Raw genomic sequence first — 15,171 nt, 5'->3', positions numbered from 1 at the left:
ACCTTACTTCCGCCCCCCCCTTTTTTTTTTTGCCATGGAGATAAAAATAGCACTTATTGCATAATTAAGGGAAGAAGATTAAATGAGGAAATGCATGCAGCACATTTAGAACAGTGCTTGTCACAGACTTAGTGCTGAATAAGTGTCAATCATTATCATAGGCAGAAACAATAGAGATTAGTGGCCTCCCATAAATACAAGATATATGAATGAATGGATGTATGTCCTCTATCATTTTTCTAGACCTAGTAATAGGGTTATAGGATAATGGGAACTCATAGTCTTTACCTGTAATACAGTGATCCCATCAAGTGGTTCTGGTTATGTGGGTTATCCTGATTTTTCTGGCTGTATATACTGACCAAATTTTTGGCAATATTAATTCATTTTGAGTTAAGGAAAGAGGAATTTAAGACATGGATACAGGTGTTTGAAGATCTGCCTCATTTGGCTTTGAATTAAAATAAAACTAAGATAAAGGGCTTATTAAGGGCTGATAGGCACTCAGTTGAAAATAAAAGTAGAGGAGAAAGTAAAAATCTATACATTTTGAATTTTTGAAAGGGCTTAATTCTAATTGCTCTATCATTAGATCCTTGTCTCAGTTTACATTAAAACTACAAATGCAAGGGAAGAAAAAAAATCAATTCAGTAACTTGAAAGTCTTGAGTGATATGGCATTTCTATTTTATAATACCCAGGAGTGCAGAAAATCATAAAATCTCCTTCCACTGATACTGGTTTATTCAAAATAGCACACCACTCAAGATAACTGATAATCTCAAGGCTCCTGGAAGTCCCACTGTATTTCTTAAAGAAAATACCAATAATACAGCCAATTCAAAGTTGTTTTCTCTAGGAGTCTCTAGAGAATTCACATCTTATTGAAAAAGAAGTAAGACACCAAAAGAAGGAGTCATAAAGAAAGAACATAGTAAAGATCTTTTGTAGTTCCCCCAACTATATATTGAGTATACTTTTGCTACTAATATGACCCATCTTATACAAGTTATGTGTACAGGTTTATGGGTATAAACAGTAATAACCAAGAGATAAAATAATAATTAAAAAGAAGTACAGTACAAAGGAAAAATATATTAGGAAAAATATATTAAGACTGAGATGTTTGGGATAAAACAAATGAGTCAGGAAAAAATAGAAAACCCAGGATAAAGTGGGTTAAGCCTTCCTCAAAGCCTATTTGGAAAGATGTGAGTATAATAAGAAAATAACATAAATTAAGTCTGGACACAGTAGGAGGCCAGTTTGGCAGCTGAGACAGCTGGAAGCTTAATAGTAGTTATGTCAAGGAGATTTCTATGAGAGAGTAAAGTAAATCACTGCTTTATTGTCAAGAGGCTGACTGGAACATGACCTTGAGTATCCAATGAAAGTAAACGTGATTCCTCAGGATTCAGAGATCAAGCACAACCACAGGAAGTGATAGTTACTGTCATGAAATTTTAGAACAGGTAGAAAACTTAAAAAAGGCTTTAGTTTACTACAATGTTTTTTAGATAAGAAAATGTATGCTCAGAGGTTGAAGAGTCTTGTTTCAGGATAATGAAGTGAGTTAGTGTCAGGGTGAGGTCTCTTAACTTCCTCTCTATGCTCTTTCCTATCTTAGAATCATCTTCAGAAGCAAGGAATTGAATGGACAATTTCATTATGCCATAGGTAACTTTCTCTTTGTTGTCCTTTTATTTAGCATGTCTTTATTCCAGGTTTGTAACCTTTATGTGAAATGCAATTGACTAAATGCCTTCCCACAAATATGCAGGTCATCACTTCCAAGGAAAATTTCCAGAACTCAACCAGAATAAGAAATCTTATTTTTCTTAATCATTCAATACTACGAGAGAATATTTCAGGAATGCCATTAGGGAAAAATGTTTATCTTCAGAACGTTCCAGTTTTAATAATCTCTATTAAGATAAATAAGCATAAAGAAATATCCCCAGCTTCCTTAAAGCCTTGCCTTACTGCAAAATATTGTATCTTTTTGGATTAAGGCATTGAAAGATACTGCTAAAACTCAAATAGGTTTTCTGAGAGCAGTATATTGGCAAAAATGCACTTAGAAAATCTTTGAGGAAAAGGTGAATTGCAAGAGATGTGAGTTTGGGGGAAGAGAGGGCCAGGAAAAGGAGGAGGTCAAAGAAAACAAATGTCTCAGATGTGGTTAAGTTTTCTGGATGCATTCTAACTGCAGTTAGGACCTCATGGTGGGAGGATGGTGATGGAGGTTAAGAGGAGTTGTTAATTTCTCACATTTGTTTCTGGGGGAAAAGTTCCCCATTATCTCTGAATTGGCTCTGGGGCTGAGCCATGCCTGGCCAGGCTCCAAAATAAGTATTTTTAAATCAAATTTTTTGTTAAACTTGAATATTTTAGAAAAAAGCCCAATATTTCCAAGTATCATTTTTAAAAGACCTCAGTTTCTATATTATATAGATAACTGTCATTCATCCTTCAATGCCATGAATATCCTATCAATCTGACACTATTTTTCTCGAGGAAAGCTGAGGAAATGCCAAGCTAAAAAGCATTAGGAATATATTAGCAGAAAATTCCAAGCCAACTTTGTTAAGTTATATGTTCTGTTGACCTACTTGTGTTCTGGATCTTTAAATGCATCTACTGAGAAAGATTATGACTGACTACAACAAAAGGGAGTGCTTTCAATTTTCCATGTGAGCTTTCACTAGTTCCATTAAAATGAAAGCAGTTTTATGGAACATGCCTGTCCCTCAAGATAATAAGATCACTAAAAAAGAGGCAGAGCAAAGCATGAAAAAGGAACTCTGACAAAAAGGAAACTAACTACTCAGGATGCCTTTTTATTAATGTTTAAAAGAGATGTAGATGTAAGTTTGTTGACAGTGTTCTATAGCTGGACCATGCAGATGATGGTCTCAGGGACAGCCCTTCTGTGGTCAGCCTTTATTTGAGTATTTATAAAAGGGTGTGGCACTACAGTCAAAATAACTTCTTTAAAATAATTTTTTTTTAATTATTATTTTTTAATCTTCCCCAAGGATATTTTTTCTATTGCTTTTCAGAGAGAATGGAAGGGAGAGAGAGAAACATTGATGTGAGAGAGGCACATTGATTGGTTGCCTCCTGCACGTGGGGACTGAGCCTGTAAACGAGGTATGTACCCTTGGCCAGAATTGAATCAGGGACCCTTCAGTCCACGGGCCAGTGCTCTAACCACTGAGTAAAACCAGCTAAGGCTAGATTTCATTTTTATTCTTAAAGAATTGTGATTGCCTGATTTGAACTCCGTAGTGTCTCATGAGTACAAGCACATAAACTTGCCTTTGGTTTGCCTGATCATGAGTATTCCGATGGCAGGAGTGACTTCCTGGTGGTATTTTCCAAAAGCATTTAAAGAGTCAAATTTTAGCCATAGCAGACTTTGTCAAAGAATAAGAGCTGGGTCAAGTAATAGAAAAACCAGAAAATCTGGGAAGGAAGAGGTCAGGGGGAAAAATATGAAGGGGAATAAAAGTTTTTAAAAGGTCTCATATATATCATGGATTCTGGAAGGTCATGTGCATGATAATGAGTGCTCACACATTCAGAAAAGTCCAGACAAAACCAGAGCCTGACCTCCAGCTAATCTAAAGACTCAGTGCAAGTAGGAAGTGAAGGCTAAGGCAGAGTTTTAAATGGGCTGGCTTCAAATAGGTTGAAGAGTCCTAACACAGATCCAGTGTACAAAGATTGGGAGACCCTTTTCTTTCTTTCTCTCCCTCCCTCCCTCCCTCCCTCCCTCCCTCCCTCCCTCCCTCCCTCCCTCCCTCCCTCCCTCCCTCCCTCCCTCCCTCCTTTCTTTCTTTCTTTCTTTCTTTCTTTCTTTCTTTCTTTCTTTCTTTCTTTCTTTCTTTCTTTTTTCTTCTTTCTTTCTTTTCTTCTTTCCTTTTTTCTTATTTTTTCCCCCCAGGTACTTAAGAAAAACTGTCAAAATAATAGCTGACCATTAAATTAATGGAAGATGTACTTCAGTCACCACATATAAAAAAACACAGACTACAAAAACAGTTTAGAAAAACCACTAAACAAGCAAACAACAAACCACAAAAACATCAAAACAGATCCTAGGTATTGAGGAGAATATGATTTATACAGTTGCCACACTAAAATATTCAAATTGTTCAATTTTCAACATAAAATAATGAAGAATACAAAGAAATAAGAAACTATGGCTCATTCATGTGAAAAAACAAGGCAATAAAAACTGTTCACGAGGAAGCCCTAACATTGAACGTATTAGGGAAGGAAATTAAATTTAGTGATTTAAATATACCCAATGAGCTAAGAAGCCCATGGACAAAGAACTAAAAAAAGTCCCAGGAAAATTATATCCCACCAAATCAAGAATAAAATATAGAAATATAAATTATAAAAAGAAACCAAATAGGAATTCTGGAGCTAAGAGGTAAAATAACTAAAATTAAAAATTTAGTATAAGAGTTCAACTGCAGATATGAGCAGGCAGAAGAAACAAGTCAGCAAACTTGAAGATAAGCTCACTGAAATTATCTAGTAAAGAGCAGAAAGAGGAAAGAATAAAGAAAAATAAATCCTAAGAGACTTGTTAAACACCATTGAGCACATGAGCTTCCATATAATAGAGGGAGAGGAAAGTGAGAAAAAAGCAGAATAAATATTTAATGAAATAATGTCTAAAAAACCTCCCGAAAATGATGAAAGCATAAATCTACACATTCAAGAAACTAAATTCTAGGCAGGATAAATTCAAAGAGCTCCACACCAAAACACATTATAATCAAATTATTAAAAAACAAAAACAGAGAAACTTGAAAGTAGAAAGAGAGAAGTGAGTCACTACAGACAAAAAATCATTAGTAAATATAATAGCCAATTTCTCATCATAAACCATGGTAGTCAGAAGGCAGTGATGTCACATAATTAAAACACTGAAAGAAATTTTTTTTTTACCCAAGAGTTCTATACCTGGCAAAACTATACTTATAAATGAAGAAGAAATTAAGAAATTCCTAGATAAACGAAAACTGAGAGAGTTCATCACTAGTAGACCTTTTCTTCACACAATGCTGAAGGCAGTCTTTCAGGCTAAAATGAAAATACACCAGACAATAACTCAAAACCATTCATTTATTTATTTTTTTAATAAATTTATTTTATTTTTTATTTTATTTTTTTTAATGTTTCTTTATCTTTATTGTTGAAAATATTACAGATGTACCCTTTTTCCCCACTGATCCCCTCCACTCCACGTCCATCCTTCTCCAGGCCTTCCCCATACCAATGTCTGTGTCCATGAGTTATGATTATAAACATATAAGTTCTTTGATTAATGTTTCCCCACCCACACTCCCCTCCCCGCCTTCCCTCTGCGATCCTTCAGTTTGTTCCATGCTTCTGTGTCTCTGGATCCACTTTGTTCATCAGTTTATTTTGTTTATTATATTCCACATATCAGTGAGGTCATGTGGTACTTGTCTTTCTCTGACTGGCTTATTTCACTTAGCATAATACTTTCTAGTTCCCACCATGCTGTGCCAAAGGCTAAAAGGTCCTTCCTCTTTACAGCTGCATAGTTAGTATTCCATGGTGTAAATGTGCCACAGCTTTTTTATCTACCATTCATTTATTTATGAAGAAATAAATAAAAAAGTTAAAAATAGATATATAAACAAATACAAATACCAGCATTTTTAATTTGTGGTTCTCTATTTTTATATGATTTAAATGCAAGTGCATAAAGATAATCTAACAGGCATATGCTGTATAAAGAACTAATTTTTGACAATAACAACACAGGGAGGGAAAAATGGGGCTGCAGTGAAGCAGGGCTTTATATACATTTAAATGTAAGTTGATATTAATTCAGATATGATTGTTATAAAGTAGGGATGGTCATTGTAATTCCCTGATTAATTACTAAGAACAAATTTAAAATATAGAAAAAAATAACCAGTAAATTCAATGGTCCACCAGGAAAAAATTAATCACAAAAGGCAGTAATTGAGGAATTGAGAGACAAAACAGATATGACATATAGAAAACAAGTAGCAAAATGGCAATGAATTAAAATATCCAGTTAAAAGGCACAGAGATTGGCAGAATAGATAAAAGAAAACATGATCGAACTATATATACACTGTCCCTGAGGGACTCACTTTAGATCCAAACACACAAATTGGTTGAAAGTGAAAACAGAAAAAGATATTCCATGCCAGTATTAACCAAAAGATAGTTGGGGTGGCTGTGCTAATATAAGACAAAATAGAGTCTATGCCAAAAATTGTTACCAGAGACAAAGCATGACATGACATATTGATAAAAGATTTGATCCATTAAGAAGATACAACAATTATAAACATAAACACACCTAACCACAGAGCCCCAAAATATATGAAGCAAAAACTGATAGAATTAAAGGGAGAAAAAATACTTGTACAATAAGAGTTGGCAGTTTCAATACCTGACATTATATAATTGACAAAATAATTAGACTATCAATAAGGCAATAGAGGACTTGAACAGCACTACAAATAGTCTTTACAAATATAGAATATTCCACCAAACAATGCAGAATAAACATCTTTTCTCAAGTGGGAAACATTCTCCAAAGAACATTCTCCAAAGCAGACCATATATGGGTTCACAAAATAGGTCTCAATACATTTTAAAAGATTAAAATTATACAAAGTCATTCCTTGACCATAATGGAATGAAACTAGAAATTAAACCTGGTGGACATTATGCTAAGTGAAATAAGCCAGGCACAAAAGTGTAAATAGTGCACTATTCCACTTATATGAATATATTGCAAATTTTAAAAACTTCATATTTTCCTGATAACCTCAACATCCTCACAGTCTGAGAACACCTCATGTAGATGGAGAGGTGCACTGGTGTGATAAGGCTGGTCCTTGACACACATTACCTTTCTTGCTCTTCCCTGACTGTGACTACATTCAAATGTACCAATAAAATCCCCTCATGCCTTTGCTTGTATACTCCCACCTTGACCCCCAACAAAGGCATGTGTTTACTGGTTCTCATTCTCTCTCTCGACTCCCCACTTGCTTGGAACTCCTTCCATATGAACCCCTTGCATGGCATGCCATGCCTCACTCTTTTAGGACCTGTGAGTATAAATAAATCTTCACTTTTCATACTCTTCTCCATGGTGTTATTCTGTGTCTGCACCTGACTAATCATAAAAAACAACATTTTAAGTAACAGCATTATTCCTTAAAACACTATTGATGACCAGAATGGAATAATCTATGTCATGTATAGAAAACCCTATAGAGATACCCTTCAATTGCTGGTGACTCACTAATTGGCTATCCTGATTTGGCTCCATCATTTGGAAAGGCTCTCTGTCTTGCTGGTGTTCATGTGCACTGCTATGCACTGCTTTGGGTTGCCCCTTATGAGTGCTGCTAAGACTCTCCATCCCAAAGTTCATGCAGACCCTGTACCAATACCAACACACCTCAGAATATCACTTCCCAGCCGTGATTTCAGAGATAAGGGGATAATTATCCTGTAGCTCCTTGGGATCCAGAGTCACTGAGCCATATGAATTGGCTGCTTTTCAGTGTACCTTGGACTGATTGTGATTTGAAGGACTCCTGTGGATAGAAGTGGAATTCCTTCCCCTATCACAGAGTCATGCTGGGTGCATATCACTGAGTGTTAGCCTGGAAAACAGGGGGGCAGTGGCCTGCAATACATGTGGGAGACTCTGTCAGCCCGATTCAATGTACCACTGAACAGCACTTGGGACAAAGAAATAATACACTCTCCTCCTTGACTTCAGGTGGTCCCCCTCCTTCAGTCCTCCATGGCTCATTGTAAATACTGATCTGCCAGGGACCTGCAGCTCCTCCTCTGCTGCATCCCTTGCTGCTGTTGTTTTTTGTCCCCTAACCTCATGGATCATTGCAGATCCCATCTATGGAGAAAGACTGGTGACACAATGTAAAAAAAAAAGGGGGGGCATAGAGGGAGGATCACTTTGAATCCTTCTCCCTGTAAGGCATCTGAGGAGGTTTCTCTGCTCATTTGAGATTACAAATTTCCTGGAATGTGCTTGGGCATTTTTTAGAGCTGCTCCCTATTGATGTGCTAAGAATTGCCTCCTTAAAATTAAATAACAAAATTAAAAAATACATATCAAACAATTTGAGGCTATTATTGCTGTCCCATATATAGACCCTAGACTCTCTGAGGTTGATTGGGACAACCTAGAGAAAGGTCATTCCTCATAGTGAACAGCAGGGGCCACTGATGACCACCAGGCGCTTGTTAGGTAAACAAAGAGAGGAAAAAACTTTAGCTATCTAGAGATATAAGCCACTCTAAAGATTTTGCTTAAGAAAAGAAAGTGAGGGAAAGGACTAATTATACTTGGGACTGGGGCCATCTTAGGGAGAGGTTGCCTACAGGCACTGGCCCCTTCCCCCTTCTTTTTTCTCCTCTAATAAGTCAGAGACACAATCTGAAGGCAACAGCTTCAAGTGGCTAAAAACCTAAAAAAAAGCAAGGGGGGTGGGAACCACTGTAGCTTTAGACAGCTATTAGCCTAAAGAGGATGGGGGAAGGAAGTTGAAACCTTATGTACTGAAAATATTCTTGATCTAGCAAACATAATGCAAGCACTAGATTACTTATTGATTTAAAAATAATCCCCTAGCATCAGGGAGAAAAATGAAAAGTAATTAAATAAATTATTTATACATATATATTATATTTTAATATAAATGTATAATAAATTATATATGTATATCTAATATATAACTAAAATTTTTAAAAGTTCCATAATTTGATCCATTAGAAATTCAAAATTTATATAGAAAATTTATATACTAAAGACTTTTTATAACAGAAAAGATGAAAAAGACACACTGATTGGCTTTTGTGAATTCTACAATCTAGGTTCTAAATCAACTTTAACATTTAATAAAATGCAACAATTGGCAAAATTTCATGGATTTAATACTGGGGCTCAAATTATACTTATACCTGGGGATCCCATTAAATTTACATATTGTTTCCCATATAATCTTTAAATGTAACAAAATAAAATAGAAGAAAATGGCTACTTTAACTGTAGCCTTGCCTAAATTTCACATAGTCATAGTGCCCAATGTCTTAAAATCTTCCATATTGAGCATAGATGCTCAAACATAATAAAAAATAAATTAAAATTAAAGTAAGTCTTTGGCATAATAAGACAATATCTCATGGACTTCTGGTTAAAATAGTTAATATGGTCTAATGTAAGTTAAAAATAGAGGCTTCAAGGTTTAAAACTTATTATATAAAACATAATTAATAAAGGAGTGATTATTCCCACTGCTTCTCCATCTGACAGCACAATCTTGTTGATTCCTAAATCTGGAAAAAAATAAAGGATGCCTCATGGTGGATTACTACAAACTTAATGCTGTGTTTACATCCAAGGCTTTAATATCTAATGTCCAATATTATTAAAATTACTAATTCTATTCAATCAACAACAGGTATTTTGTTTTTATAGATTGGATAATATATTCTATTCAGTGATTATTTCAAAAGCCTTTCAGCTACAATTTTCTTCTACTTCCAAAGGGATAAAATCTACCTTTTTCAGGCTGTCCATGGGGTATGACAATAGCTTGGCTATCACACAAAATCTTTGCAGTCCCAATCATGAATATATCCATCTTTCTCCAGAAACACAAGCATGACATTGCATTGACAATATCCTCCTCCAAAGAGATACATTTGACTCACATATTAATGACACATAAGTCCAACTTTTTTAGTCCTTTTGGGGTTCTGGTTGTCAACATTTTCCTCATTTAAAAATTGTACTTACAGTGTATGTGCTGTTGAGAAGATGGCAGCGGTGGGGGAGGCAGGGAAACAGAGGGACTCATTGAAAAGATTGGTAGAATTAATATCATTAAAATGTCCATACTACCCAAAGCAATCTATAAATTCAATGCAACCCCTATTAAAATACCAATGGCATATTTCACAGATCTAGAACAAACACTCCAAAAATTTATATGGAACCAAAAATAACCCCACATGGCAATCTTGAGAAAGAACAAAGTTGGAGGAATCACAATACCAGATATCAAGTTATACTACAAAGCCACTGTAATCAAAACAGCCTGGTACTGCCACAAGAACAGACATACAGATTAATGGAATAGAACAAAGACCCTAGAAATTGACCCAAGCCATTAGGATCAATTAATATTTGACAAAGGAGGCAAGAACATACAATGAAGTAAAGACAGTCTCTTCAATAAATGATATTGGGAAAATTGAACAGCTACATGCAAAAGAATGAAGCTAGACCACCAACTCACACCATACACAAGAATAAACTCAAAATGAATAAAAGACTTAAATGTAAGTCATGAAACCATAAAAATCCTAGAGGAAAACATAGGCAGTAAAATCTCAGACACCTCATGTAGCAATATGTTTGCTGATACATCTCTTAGGGCAAAGGAAACAAGAAAATAAACAAATGGGATCACATCAAAATAAAAAGCTTCTGCAGAGTGAAAGAAACCATCAACAAAGTGAAAAGGGAGCCCACTGTATGGAAGAACATATTTGCCAATGGTATATCTGATAAGGAGTTAATGTCCAAAATAGATAAGGAACTCATACAACTTGACAAAAAGAACACAATCCAATTAAAAAATGGGCAAAGTGGACATACAGATGGCAAAGAGACATATGAAAAAATGCTCTAAGTCACTAATCATCAGAGAGATGCAAATTAAAAGAACAATGAGGTATCACTTCACACCAGTCAGAGTGGCTACCATCAACAAATCAACAAATGACATGTGCTGGCGAGGGTGTGGAGAAAGGGGAACCCTCCTACACTGCTTGTGGGAATGCAGACTGGTGCAACCACTATGGAAAACAGTATGGAGTTTCCTCAAAAAATTAAATATGGAACTTCCTTTTGACCCAGTGATCCCACTTATAGGAATATATCCTAAGAAACCCAACACACCAATCAGAAAGAATTTATGCACTCCTATGTGCATAGCGTAATTTTCAATAACTAAGATCTGGAAACAGCCCAAGTGCCTATCAGTAGATGAGTGGAAAAAAAAGCTGTGGTATATTTATACCATGGAATACTATGCAGTTGTAAAAAAGAAGAAACCCTTATCCTTTGAGACAGATGGAACTGGAGAGTATTATCCTAAGTGAAATAGGCCAGTCAGGGAAAGACAATTACCAGATGATCTCACTCATATGTGGAATCTAATGAAGGAAATAAACTGATGAACAAAATAGATCCAGAAACATGGAAACATGGAACAGTCTGATGAATCTCAGAGGGAAGGTGGGGGCAGGGGAGTGGGCGAGAGATTAATCAAAGAACTTATATGCATATATGCATAACCCATGGACACAGACAACAGTGTGGAGAAGACTTGGGGTGGGAGTGAATGCCAGGTGGAGGGGATCATTGGAGGAGAAGAGGGGGGGACATCTGTAATACTTTCAACAATAAAATAAAATTTTATATATATATAAAATTATATATAAACAATTTATATATAAAATTATATATAAACAACCTCCAGACATGGCCTGTGTTTTTTTTAGATTTTAGCCCCGATGAATTCAATCAGTTCTTTGTGACTCCTCGCTCTTCAGTTGAGCTTCCTCCATACAATGGAACAGTTCTGTGTGGCGTACAGGCTACAGTTGAACTACCTGATGGACAAGAATATCAGAGAATCAAGTTTGGTGTTAATGAATTGAACCCAATGACACTTTGCCTAGGGCTTTCAACCACAGTATTTCAAGCACATTGAATTCTCAGGCCACTGAATTTATTCTTAGTTGCACAACTTCCAAAAAGACCCCTGATGACATAGATAAAGAAGCAAACTACGGCTCCATTGACTAGCAGTACCCGAGCTCTGCCCTTGCTCTGGATGGCAGGTACAACGTGGAGGTAGAAGTTATGGAAAATGATGATGTCTCCGGTGGTCTTGGACAAATGAAGAGTAAAAGAAGAAAAAATGTTCACCTGGATATTATAGTTACTTGAAAGATGGCAGCAATGGTAATATTTCCATGGAATCCATGGTTAATGGCCATGCCAATCCAGCAGTCCTGAACAGCATAGGCACAGAGGATGTAGAGCTGATGGGAGACACGCCCTTGCTGGGGACACCCAGGACTGTAGCAGTCCTCAGGTCTCCACAGACTTCATCAGTGATGCTGTGCCTGGTGGTTCTTTCCCCAAAGCCCTGGATAGAAATGCTAGGACTGAGGGCTGCCAGAGGCCTGACTTTTAATAGTCCTGCCTCCCTGCAGACAGCTGTGGCTCACTATTATGTTGGGACTGCTGCTACTCAAAACCTTGGAGTTGCTAAAGGACAAATACTTGAACTCTTGAGTGGAAGGCATGACTCAGATCCAGCTAAATCTGAGAACGCTTCCCGTCCTGCTGATGCCCCAGCCTCTGTGGTGGGCACCACTCCTGTCAGTCAGTCTAAATTGTGGGCCAGTCTTTTCCATGATTTTAAGCCCTCTTCCTTCTCTCCCATGGCTTCTGTTGAAACTATTTCCTCCTGCTACATTACCCTGGTCTCTGAAAAGCAAGCTGAAGTCACAGAAGGTCTTGTTCAAGTTTCAGAGGATCCTGTAGCCATAAAGATTGCAGGATTACTAGAGAATGTAACCCTAATACATAAAGCAATATCATTGCAACCCTGTGGGCTGATCAATAAAGGAAACTAGTGCTACATTAATGCTACACTGCAGGCACTGATTGCTTGCCTTCTGATGTATCACCTGGTGAAGTTCATTCCTCTGTATTAAAAAATGCAAAGACCTTGTATTTCAACATCCACGATAGCTTTGTTTGGCTATCGTGCCAGGTACTTCCAAAACACAGACAAGCTCTTGGGGATAAAATTATGAAGGATATCACTCTTGAGCTACTTTTGAACCCACATGTATTTTTTAGACTCCTGACAGTCATCAAATTGAGCCTGTCTGAAAAAGGTTGAAAGAAGATGAGGAATACTTAAGCTTCATTCCAAATGGACTTCATGAGGAAATGCTGAACCTAAAGAAACTTCTCTCACTCAATAATGAAAAACTTGCTATTTCCAATGGACCCAAAAGCCACTCTGCGAATGTGGAACAGCAGGAAGAACTAGGCAACGGAAATGAGGATGAATGGTGGCAAGTGGGCCCCAGAAATAAGACTTCAGTCATTTGCCAGGTGGACTTTGTTCAGACTCCAATCACTGGCATTTTTGGTGGACACATCAGGCCTGTGATTTATTAGCAGAGTTCAAAGGAATCTGCCACTTTGCAGCCATTTTTCATGTTGCAGTTGGATATCCAGTCTGACAAGATACGTACAGTCTAGGATGCACTGGAAAGCTTTGTGTCAAGAGAACCTTTCCAAGGTTATTCCATAAAAACCAAACAAGAGCTTGAGATCAGTCGAAGAGTGACTGTGGAAAAACTTCCTCCTGTCCCTCTGCAGCACCTGAAATGATTTGCTTATGAGAAGACTGGTGGATGTCAGAATCTTATAAAAAATATTGAATACCCCGTGGACTTGGAAATTAGTTGAGAACTGCTTTATCCAGGAGTTAAATATTATTTTATTTTATTTTATATTTTATTTTATTTTACTTTATTTTATTTTATTTATTTATTTTTAAAATATAAACATAATTTTAAATGCCACAGAACCTATAGACTATTTGCAGTACTCTACCATCATGGCAGCAGTGTGATGGGTGGTCATTACACTACAGACATCTTCCAGATTGGTCTGAATGGCTGGCTGTGCATCAATGACCAGACAGACAAGGTGATTAACCATTACCAGTGAGTGAAGCCCACTGCTGACTGCATAGGCTACCTCATCTGTTATTGCTGAGTGGACTTGCTGCAACTGCCTGTGCGTTGTGTGTGCCTGACACCTACTTACAGAACACCAACTCTCACTGACTTCTTTCCTCTCTTTAGTGGCTCTTTAGAGAGACACTCTTTCTCTCTTTTGCATAAATGGGCTGGAATGAAAAGGAGATGCCTTGGGGTTTGTGTGCAACATAGTTTATGTTGTCTTCTAACTTCCAAATCAAAATCATTTGGTTGAAACAGACTGTTGCCTTGATTTAAGAAAATACACAAAAACCCATAATTCTTAAATAATGCTGATTCCTGAGTTAGAAGGGGGGACTTGCATTTGATTCCTAGTCTGATTGGTTAGTAGTATAAATTCTGTACAAGCAGCAACACTTGTAAATTTGTGAAAATGAATTTCATCTTTCCTTAAAAAGAAAACTTTAAATCTATCACAATTTCTTCCCCAACAGTTTAGTTTTTGATAAACGATAAAAATGAGCCAATTACCAGAGAAGAAATAGTTACTCATGAGAAAAATAAACACAAAAAAATAAGTTGCTGGTTCCTAACAGGAAAAAAAACCACATTTTAATGATTGTGGGATGAGAAACTGCTTACATACACATTGCAGATCAAATGTTTGGAATTAAGGTGTTAATCATATAGATGGGTGATTGTAATTTTGTTGCCATCAAAAGATTTTAAATTGCATTCATGCTTCTGTATGCATATAATGAAATATGGGCAAAATAATGAAGATTGATCTTTCCTTTAAGTCTGTTCTGTTTAATTCTGCTGCCTGTTTTTCTACAATGCTGAGTTTCTAATTGTGCACAGTTTAGTAATACCTAGGAGTATAAAGTTGTTGCCCAGCAATAAAAATCACAAAATTAGTTTAAAAAAATTTACTTACAAAAATCAAGAGGTACTCTTGCTAGTGCCATCAGACACTCCTTCACTAAAGAAGTTTTAACAACCTCTTTTCATGCCTCCTGGAGTCTCTGGTCCACCGATGATGGCCATTAGTTGCCCCAGTGCTTCTGATGCAAAAAATTGCCCCCTTTTCCTTGGCATCATACTATACATATTAAAAAAACAAATGAATGACTACCTACTGGGCTGTTCTGGAAATAGAGGCCTTCACAGACTCTGAAACTGTGACCCCCATACCCAGCTACCCATTATGCTTTGAGTCATGAAAACAGCAGGCCACAAGCTCAGCACAGCACAGCTAACAAGGCCTTTTTTTTT

At 36.6% G+C, this 15,171-nt stretch overlaps 1 pseudogene across 1 annotated transcript in view; it reads left to right on the top strand.

The window, feature by feature from the left end:
* Nucleotides 1-15,171, top strand: part of LOC308551732 (ubiquitin carboxyl-terminal hydrolase 10 pseudogene) — a 36,128-nt pseudogene that overhangs the window by 18,307 nt on the left and 2,650 nt on the right. Inside the window, exon 2 of the transcript in view lies at nucleotides 11,644-13,657. The product of the transcript in view is annotated as a ubiquitin carboxyl-terminal hydrolase 10 pseudogene (transcript). The remainder of the gene's footprint in view (nucleotides 1-11,643; nucleotides 13,658-15,171) is intronic.

This window comes from Miniopterus schreibersii, assembly GCF_964146895.1.
Source record: "Miniopterus schreibersii genome assembly, chromosome: X".
NCBI lineage: Eukaryota > Metazoa > Chordata > Mammalia > Chiroptera > Miniopteridae > Miniopterus > Miniopterus schreibersii.
Note: the sequence above shows the minus strand (reverse complement) of the source record. Positions and strands in the feature narration are given on the sequence as shown.